Below are 10,611 nucleotides of genomic sequence, written 5' to 3'. Positions count from 1 at the left end.
TGTCTCTGCAATATATCATTAATTGTGTTAGAAATTGTGTAAATCAAATCTGGTATTGGAATAAGAATCAAACATAATCAAGAGATATTCAATCCAAGCAAAATTTATTATATGCAAAATGTATGTATGATAAGTATTAAGGTTTGTATATATGGGTCCACTGAAATACCACGCAGGGCACTCAGAGAACTGACTTCCTCATTCTAAATCCTTCCGTAAATACCCTGACAGTTTTAGTTCCCGCTCTCTGCTGGGCCTATCAGGGTAGAGGTTGAGCGTGGTTTAGACTTGCCCAACCTATCCGTTGGCGCACCGGCTGGTCCCAGCCCCTTGGCGCTCCCTTGTTGCACACTGTTGCCAGGCATATGTTTTTATCATAACAACCTGTGGAGTCAGCACCCAAAAGACTGTAAGTACCTACGTTCAAGGACGGTTCACAGACAACGGTTCACAGACAACAAAGAGGCAGTGTTCGTATCTGTAAGAAATACAAGTCTTATCTGTCCTACCCCCTAACATTCCTCACATGAATCACAGCTGGTTATGTGAAACAATTTATATCAGTATAGTACAAACCTTCTATGCTTATCATTAATGCATTCCTTCTAAGATATTCATCACATACAGATCCAGTTATGAGAAAATAGATCCCCACAATCCCCCTTTTCATACCCACTGGGTGTGAACCCAAAATAAGAAAACACAGGGTTTCACTCATTAAAATACAATACAAACAAAAATAATCACACTTTTATTAATAGGCAATAATGATACTAAAAAAATAAAAACCCTCAGTCCTTCTATCTACACCCAACTTACAAACGGTTGTCTACCAGTCACCCAGGAACTTCAAACCCTCACATAAGGAAAGACAAACATTCACAATGGTTAACTTGATTAATAATTATAAAACACAAGATTAATAGAACACAAAACATAAGATTATTCAAACATAAAACACAAACAGGGAAGTACATTTTGGCACCCTTTAGACACCCTCTAGAGTGTCACTCCACCAAGCCTGGTAGGTCATATCCTTTATTCCTTAGGTCGGAGTCCGGGATTGGGCCGTATCTCACCATCTGTTGGGAAACCACCTTTTCCATCTCCTTTCTCACCAACCCTCAGACACAGGAAATAAGACAACATCCACAAAGAACAAGTATACCCATAGAAGCTATAACATCACCCAGGATAGTTACAACAATAGTTTTCCATTTACCAAATATGTTATCAAACCAACCGTTTATGGAGCTATCAATGCCAGAGTTCTCAGCCAGTTCGTTCGCCAACGTGGTGAGTCCCTGAAGCGCTTTGGTCACGGACCCGTCCAGTGCTGTGTTGTTGGAGATGAAAGTACAGCACATAGATCCAAACAGAACACAAACCCCGTCCCGCTCAGCCAAAAGCATATCTAAAGCTATTCTATTCTGCCATGTCATTAAGCTAGTTGCCGCTGTCTGCTCAGCTAATCCCTTTATTGCGTCACGAGTGTGGTTTATAAATCTTTGCTGGTTATGGTAAATATAATTCATCCAATCTACGTTTTTATTAATTGTTGACCACCAGAAAAGACTTGATTCAAACCCAGCTGCGATCTGATTCCTAGCTTTGAATTCTTCTGGAACCCCTCGAGGTACTCCTATCCCATCAATATATATCCTTTCATCAAAGGATCCTGGGAGGAGGTCCCACTTTCTACGTGACAACTCACCAGTCTCTGACACGTTTGATTGTTTGCGTATGTAGGTGAGTTCACAATCTGTTATCACCACACAACCATCAGATGTCAGCACGGGCCTGGTTTTGGTTCCTAAAATCCTCTGGCTGCAACAAAGAGGAGAGATTAGTCATGGTCTCTTTAGTTGTGACATTCTCTGTGTGGGAGCAGGAGCTAAGATGCCCTACCCTGTATCCTATCTTATTAGTCCTAGAAAAACAATAAGAATCCCCTGTGACTTCAAACGGAGGCAACCTAGGTCGGGGTGACTTTGTTATCGGGGGATACAGATAGTGCAAGTTACTACAAGACTCTTTCACCACATTCCCAGGTGGCTTGCATGGAGGATAAACCTGACAGAGAGTCAAAGCCTGTCAAGGGGAACGGAGTAGTTGTTAACCTTGGTTTGGCTGTCCCACAGGCATAACAGTCTTCTTTAGACATAGTTCTTGCCGTATACTGAATCCATTCCAACCACAGGTCAAGATTTCTACACCCCGTCTCCACCTGTACTACTTCCTTCAGGTCTATAGTTTTCACTATCTTCACCACAGCCCCGGTCTCACTACCTCCCTCAGAGAGGTTTACTCTATAGGGTGCCCCAGTTGAAGAGGATATCTCACTTGTTCAGGTCTGTAACCTGTTTTAGCATAATTCAGACTTTCAGACAGTACCTACCCTTATATGGGTCGCACTGCCATTTCTGGTATTTCCCTACTTTCACAATACTACACCTGTCCTTAAACTGTGTTTGGAGATTGACATATCCCCCCCGCTTGGTATGAGTAACTACATAGTCCCAGGATGTACATGGTGACATACATATGGTGAGGTCCTTCCCTAAAGTCCCTAGTACTTCCCCTTTCCCTACGTCTAGCTGTCTCCTATGCCTTCGTAGACTGTGCTCAGGTATTATTTTATCAACTTGTGTTAGGTTAACTACTACTTCTGGCTGATCAGGAGGGTTTGAGTGTGCTAGGAATATGGCCCCCACAATCAGACAGCTACCTACCGTCGGAGACCTGTGAATCCCCACCCTCGCTCTGAGAACATGTCAGATGCCAGAGGCCAACCCATTGCTTTACCTTCTATCGAACTCACACAGGGATGATCAGACAGGGTAAGGGAATCTTCGTTAAGGAACCAACCCCCGAGCCCTAGTGGTGATCGGTTCTTTCTCCTAACTCTGTGTTTGTTCGTCAGGTGTAACTGGGTTAACCTTTTTGTAGTGTGTGACATGCACCCAGGTGGATCTAATAGGACTTGGTAGGGCCCTTCCCAACAGGCCTGCTTCCAGTTTTTCTCCTTTTAGGGACTGGATCCACACCCAGTCTCCTGGTGAGATAGAGTGGGTCACCTTCTCCTTTAGTTCACCTGTGGGGCACAAAACCTCTGACATACGGGTGTGGTTAATAAACTATCTTCACACATACATGTTCAGCTCTCAATTTCTAATCTTTAAAAAAAAAAAATGTTTTGTATTTTGTCCTCTCCTTCGTATATATTTATTATTTAATCCTACCACTCCCCTTTTGACACATGATTTGCCCATGTGTCAATATTACCACCTACCTAAACAATCACTTAGGTAATATTGGTAATTCATTATCCAATTGCCATCCCTCCACTCTCTCTTCTGTTATTTAATGGTTCAAATCATATATATTATTACCAAATTATAATCTTCTTCACACTTTTTCATAAATGTTAGTTATCCCAAGTGTTCATTAAGTCCTCATGACATTCATTGTCATAAGAAATCATATATACCCCAAACTCAGCCAAAACCTAAAAAACTCCATAAAATTCACTGTGTGTGCTCCTCTAAGACCTATCACCCTTGACCTGCTGAAAACCCCACAAAATTGAAACAACAAGGCTTTATAAACATCATACTAGGTGTGTTGTTTTTTGTTTGAAAAACCCAATTTGAAAAATAACAACCACAAATAGTCAGGCCTCACTTAATTTGGTAGCTTACTTTTATGACCTAAATACTGCCTAACTTCACTACTGCTAGCCCTGCGAAACATTCCAATGAGATGAGCTAATCTCTTTCTCCTGGTTATAATCTAAAGATGGGAGTACACACAAAACATGATACAGATATCCCCAGTCTTAACCCATCAATAATTGTTTGTATCAATCTAATTCCTCATAACTAATCCATAAAACCACTCAAAATTCCTCGAGTATACAATGATTATTTAATTGATTACCCTAACTCTGCTACATGTGATCTCATCTCAAATGATCCATTATCATTATTTGTTCAACCCCCTACGAAAATCTGTCTCCCCTTCTATTGTTCCTGTCCCCCCTGTAAATGTCATATTTAAGTTTTTAGCCAATACAATCACGGTTACATCAAATGTTCCCTCAGTTAATGGTATTTTCTCCCTAATATAACTTCCCTAAATGAGATTTAATCCCCTTCCTTTACTCTACTGTCCTTCTATCATTACTGGATCAATGCTAATAACTGTAATAACTATCAATAATAATTGTAATAACTATTTCACATTAAATTGTGCCTTTTTTCTGATAATGTTATAATTGTAGCCTATTCCATCAATTTAGTTTAACATATAAGTTTATGTAACAAATCCATAACCCACCACAGGCTGGCGCTATTCCCCCAGCACAACAGCCAATGCCACTTGCATCCCCGTAACCAAAATAAATTATTGTTCTAAAATGTACCAACAATTTATATTTTCCCGCTAACCCATTTCAGTTCGCTATTCAATTTCTTTAACTGTTCTCTCTGATTAGGCCCTAATTAATAAAACAAATACTTGCTATCGTTGATAAGCATACATTTAATGATGTTCCTAACATTTGAACTATCTCTCACCCTCCCCTTGCTCCTTCGGGGAAAGCGCATGGGGACCTTGTAACATATTTTAATAGACCTTTCTAGAATACTTATATTTAAGCTATCTAATTCAACCTTTCACATTTCTCAATCCACATAGTAATCTAGGTATATAGCCCCACTGCGAAAGCTTTGCCTACTGTCCCTACCTGTTTTCGAACCAGGAACCCTCTACATACATCGCCAGGCACTCCACACCATCTGCGATGCTCTCATAGTAACTACTTCCAGTTCATAGAGCAAGTGACGTCACCAAATGAAAATCTCACTAGCTTTCACCTCATTCAGCAACACAAAGTAATGCTATCTCTCCCTTCACCCATTCTCTATTGAATAAGTGAGTCTTTCTATTTAACCCCAAAACACGCTACAAATAGTCCATTCAACATTACCAAACTAAATACTCAGTAGCATCCGGTCACCACCCACACTCATACACACAGACTTCGCCTCATGCCACCGAAATGCCAAATAAACCATAATAGTTCAGTGGAGCCCCCTATTGGCTCTCCACTATTGATACATTACTTCCATAACCACATTAGTTATGGTCCGATTACCCATTAAACCTTATCACATGATCAAACAACGCCACAACCTTAAACTCATATGGGGTGGCAGGCAGCTTAGTGACCAATAGCGCCGCGCCAACAACCAAGAGGTCGCCGGTTCCAATCCCCGAGCCGACCAGGCGAAAAATCTGCCGATGTGCGCTCGAGCAAGTCACTCAACCCCAATTGCTCCTGCAAGTCGCTCTGGACAAGAGCGTCTGCCAAATTACCAAAAATGCAAATGTAAATATTCTCTACTTTCTCACCCATGATGTACTTCTACGTTCGGGTGAGCAAGCCCATACATATCGTTATAAATTTATAGGTACCTCTCAAACAATCGCCCCGTGGTGTTCCCAGCCAACTCCCAGTCTTTCATGGCTCCAAAAGCCACACTTTCGCTGTCTCCAGCCCCTCCCCTCGCAACTCTACTTTCCTCTCCTCTGGGAGTAGGCTCTTTTGAGGAGCTGTGTTTCTTGTTTTAGTGTTTTCAATATTCTGCCGTTAATTAAGGTACTTTAGTCTATTTATTTAAATCAAATTATTCCCACCTAATTAGTTAAAGTTGGTGCATGTTTATATTTAAATGATAAACCAAATTATTTCAGTCTAATTATTTAACCAGTATTTTGCAGGGTCAAACATCAAACGTTAAATTAAAGAATAAACCAAATTGCTTCAACTTAATTATTTAAAACCAGTATCATGCCATTTCAAACACCAACGTTACAGTTCAGTTATATCAGTTCAAACGTTTCAGTTTAGTCATACTGGTTATTCATTATCTTTACCTTTATGTTTCCAATTGTTATTAACTGGTTATACGGTTTAAGCAACCACAAACCCAACAGTTATCCCCAAATTATACAGTTTGGACAGCCACAGACGTCTTTGATTCCCAATTAGTTTTCTATCAAGGTATACAGGTTTATCATTCACACTCTCATGCATACGACAACACTCGCACTGGCTAACTATTTATAGTACCAACAATAGGTACGTTGCCACGCCCTTACCCCTTTCACTTAGTCTACCCTGTTCTCTTATGTTCCTATTTGCACCCTATTGGTGCAAAGACAATACGTTTATACTCTCTACTCATTTGCAGTATCTCTCTTATGTTCCTATTTGCACCCTATTGGTGCAAAGACAATAAGTTTATACTCTCTACTAGTTTGCAGTATCTCTCTTATGTTCCTATTTGCACCCTATTGGTGCAAAGACAATACGTTTATACTCTCTACTCGTTTGCAGTATCTCTCTTATGTTCCTATTTGCACCCTATTGGTGCAAAGACAATACGTTTATACTCTCTACTCGTTTGCAGTATTACCCATGTTCCCAGTTGTCCCGGCCCATACCTAAGTACAACGACAAATGGCGATTTTAACTGTCTTCTAAGTTTTTAGAAGTGTCGTCCTATGATCCCAGCTATATTTAATCTATGTTCCCAATTATAACCAGTCCAAACTGATACAATGACAATAGATTTAATCTATGTTCCCAATTATGACCAGTCCAAACTGATACAATGACAATAGATGTAATCTATGTTCCCAATTATAACCAGTCTAAACTGATACAATGACAATAGATTGTTATGAAATATAGCGACAAATAGCGTACACACTTTTATCCAATAATTCCCTATATCCCTAGCCCACCTCCAGTGGTACCTAGTCTAGGGATTTCAGTATTTTCCCTGAACCTCTCTTCAGTGGAACAATACTCAATATGCCATGGCGTTTAACCTTCACATTTATCAAACATTTTGCATTGTCATTGAGACATGTAAACTAGAATTTTATCAATATGATTTCATAATAGAGTTCACTTACATCAAACAGGTGTTTCACAAAAATAATTTGGATATAGCCAATATGCAGAACTTTAGTTATATAACAATAGGTGTCTGCTTACCTTTTTTTTTAGAAGACCGGTCACTTTGTGAAACACACCGTCCAACGACAGTGATGTCCAATTGGCTGGGCGAATTCCAGCGAAGTTCCGCTACCAGATCACAGTCGGAAGTCACCAATTCTTAGAAATTGCGTAATTCAAATCTGGTATTGGAATAAGAATCAAACATAATCAAGAGATATTCAATCCAAGCTAAATGTATTATATGCAAAATGTATGCATGATAAGTATGAAGGTTCGTATATACGGGTCCACTGAAATACCACGCAGGGCACTCAGAGAACTGACTTCCTCATTCTAAATCCTTCCGTAAATACCCTGACAGTTTTAGTTCCCGCTCTCTGCTGGGCCTATCAGGGTAGAGGTTGAGCATGGTTTAGACTTGCCCAACCTATCCGTTGGCGCACCGGCTGGTCCCAGCCCCTTGGCGCTCCCTTGTTGCACACTGTTGCCAGGCATAAGTTTTTATCATAACAACCTGTGGAGTCAGCACCCAAAAGAATGTAAGTACCTACGTTCAAGGACGGTTCACAGACAACGGTTCACAGACAACAAAGAGGCAGTGTTCGTATCTGTAAGAAATACAAGTCTTATCTGTCCTATCCCCTAACGTTCCTCACATGAATCACAGCTGGTTACGTGAAACAATTTATATCAGTATAGTACAAACCTTCTATGCTTATCATTAATGCATTCCTTCTAAGCTACTCATCACATACAGATCCAGTTATGAGAAAATAGATCCCCACAATTGCATCCTTGATCAATGGCTGAGATAAAGAGAAGATCTGATTCAAGTGATCAACTATTTCTTGTGAAGCTGTGTTTGACACATGAAGGATAGCCTGCATCTTTAGAAATAAAGATGCTGCATTAAGTTTGAGCTGATTTTTTAGTTTTGAAGTATCACACTGCTCATCATCCTGCATTTCTGTGCTCTGAACTGGACACTTCATCCACATCAATAGTGACGTTAGAGTTGGTGGCTTGGAGATTCTGAGTATGTTCATAGACAATGTCACTACCAAAGTCTGACGCAAGACTCGCTTGATGCACTCTACTTTTATGGGAATTAAAAGAAGCGTATACATTTGTGCTATAGTTACAACCTTTGTATGGGCATACCACTGTCTCATGTTTTTTTAAGTGTGTTCTTATGTGACTGAGGAGTACAGACTCAGAAAAAGGTTGCTGAAATGTGCATAAAGGACACTTGAAAGTCACAAGTTCCTGAATCTCCTTTGCATTGCTGTTATGTTCTTGAGTATGATATCTTGACAGATGAGTACTCAGTGCACTAAGTGTCTGAAATGTGCACATGCAATCATCATGGAGGCATGGGAGTGGGCTCATTTTTGAAAAGTGGCTGTGCTGCAGTCTGCAGTGTTTAAATACATATTTTCTAGTGGTAAAAGAAGCTGAACACAACTTACAGTGCCAAGTCATATTTGTTGCAGCAACCTGAAAACACACAAAAAAATATTATTTTACAGGACACCTGTAATGAAGTTTAAACCTCCATCAGAACTATCAAAAACTGCAGTCATATATTCCTCATACTAAAAGTGTACAACAATATAGCTACACCAACATTGATTAAAACAAAGTAGATGTGTAAGATGCCTGTTAGACTATTCAAAACATTTTATTACACAAATAAGTCAAAGTTAGGTAACGTTGGGCTGGTAGCATCCATAAATTCTTATCGTAGCAATAACAAAACAATTAATACAAAAAAATTAACCAGCTAATTCAACTTGCAGAGAATAGCTTTCAGTTAGCCTAAGGCACAACACGTGGAGTTAGCTTCTGCTTTCACTCACAACATTGACACAGCTCCAGCACAGATTTCGAGTTTTTATTGAGCAGTACATGATACCTTACTATCCACTGCTGCACGTTGGGCTCAACCAGTTTTTTACAACTACATTAGCCTAGCCATGTAGCCTATACAGCTAGCTAACTGGCGGGATGACTTTGCATGTTAGCTTGCTAACCTAACAGATAACCGTTTTACATTGCTAACGTGACTCACTTTGTCCGTCTTAAAAACACGTTGAACCTCCAGAAACAAACATTCAAGCAAGTTTTAACTTACATTCACAACTCATTTATGCAGAGCTGAGTGTTACCCTCCGGTCTCCTGCTCTTCTCCTCGGCTCCGGTCTGCTGCCTGAAGACGAAGTGCACGCAAATACTACAAAATAAAATATGTGAGCGCATATATGTAATTTATTAACTAGCCAACCTTGCAACAAGCAAACTATTAACAATTAATTATTTATAAACGTATATACACGTGTGTGTGTGTGTGATATTTTATATATACAAATCTATCTGATGCAATTGATTTATTCTCAATTCGTTCTTGATTTGATTAATTTGTTCTTTCAAAATAAGACATAAATTCATGTCTAATTCATATAGTTTTAAGTAAAAAAAATTATATGTTAAGTAGCAGTTACATAAAAATGAAAAATGTTCATATTATTCAAAAATTACAAGTTCAATAAACTCAAAAATAAGAAAATTGCTACTGGCACTCAACATTTTTAAGTAAGTAAAACTTTTAAGAACATTTTAAGTTTACACTATGTATTACAATTAATTATTTTGAACATTCGGGTTTACAGTGTAGTAGACTACTGACACTCACTCGTATGGAATGGGTATGGGGACTACATTATGCTACCTGTGGCTTTCTCATGCACGGTTATACGTCAGACATTTAAACGGCTAGGGATAGCGGAAAGTAAACCCGTATTGAGTCAATACTGACATCTATTGGTAAACATAATCCTTAACATAAATATCCCAGGTTAGTACACAGCGATTTTCCTTACATGTTGTGCTAGGTCCTGCAGGACATCACCCCCTTCATCTTCCTGTAAAAAAAAATTACAAACACAAACATTATTTCAATGTTGGGAACAAATTTTACATTAACATTTAAATCAAGCTGGATTACAAGATGCCCTTATTTTTAAAAATCAGAATGTAGTGAACAGGCTGATGCGCAAAGGCAACTACGCTGAGCGTGTGGGCGCTGTCGCACCAGTCTACCTGGCCGCCGTGCTTGAATACCTGACTGCTGAGATCCTGGAGTTGGCCGGAGACACTGCCTGTGCAAACAAGAAGACTCACATCATCCCCTGTCACCTGCAGCTAGCCTTCCGTAACGACGAGGACCCAACATCCGGGCGGTGCTACTCCCCAAGAAGACAGAGAAGGCCGTCAAAGCCAAGTAAATTCGCTACTGCGGCTTCAACTTGACTACTCAACCCCCAAAGGCTATTTTAAGTGCCAACCAATTGAGTGGGTGTATACACAAAGAACCAGACACCTGGATAGTTCCCGTTGAGGTTCCCCCCGGAAGAGAAATTGTTTCTGACTGCAACAGTGAGTCCTACAACATCTTAATTATATCAACCCCCTCTCCACTAAGCACCCCAGTTATTTTAGGGACACATATCACTTCTTAGAAAATATCAAACACATAGCTGTTCCCTCCCAAACATATACACATATATACAGTATCTCAC

The 10,611-nt window shown here is 39.7% G+C and overlaps 1 long non-coding RNA gene across 1 annotated transcript; it reads right to left on the bottom strand.

Moving 5' to 3' along the window:
- Positions 1–9,192: 9,192 nt before the first annotated feature.
- On the bottom strand, positions 9,193–10,181 carry LOC121555288. The gene is made up of 3 exons (XR_005997871.2): positions 10,154–10,181; positions 9,913–9,954; positions 9,193–9,242 (listed from the first exon to the last, which is right to left on the bottom strand). It is a non-coding gene; the product is annotated as an uncharacterized LOC121555288 (long non-coding RNA).
- Positions 10,182–10,611: the final 430 nt, after the last annotated feature.

This window comes from Coregonus clupeaformis, chromosome 11, assembly GCF_020615455.1.
Source record: "Coregonus clupeaformis isolate EN_2021a chromosome 11, ASM2061545v1, whole genome shotgun sequence".
Classification (NCBI taxonomy): Eukaryota; Metazoa; Chordata; class Actinopteri; order Salmoniformes; family Salmonidae; genus Coregonus; species Coregonus clupeaformis.
The sequence above is the reverse complement of the archived record's forward strand: the minus strand, read 5'-3'. Positions and strand labels throughout refer to the sequence as shown.